The following is a 291-nucleotide window of genomic DNA, read 5'->3' as shown; positions in this document are numbered from 1 at the left end:
CCCACGATGTTCTTCGAGCCAACAACCGATTTAAAAATTCCCACCTGAAAATGTCCCCAGCTCCGTCTTCGAGAGAATCGTAATCCTGAAGCCATAGCGTAGAAGGAACAACGCCCTGTGTTGGCACTTAACTGGATAGAGGTAGATAAGATTGGTGGATAAATGAGAGAAGTCGGAAGCGAATAGATAAACAAGAAAATCAGACTGGCGATCGACAGCGAGCAAGAAACCCTTCGACACCAATGTTGCCAATGAGTTGACATAAAGCATAGTCTTAAGTTGCATTTCGAC

The sequence above is a fragment of the Penaeus monodon genome, chromosome 21 (assembly GCF_015228065.2).
Source record: "Penaeus monodon isolate SGIC_2016 chromosome 21, NSTDA_Pmon_1, whole genome shotgun sequence".
Lineage (NCBI taxonomy): Eukaryota > Metazoa > Arthropoda > Malacostraca > Decapoda > Penaeidae > Penaeus > Penaeus monodon.
This window is presented reverse-complemented; position numbering follows the sequence as displayed.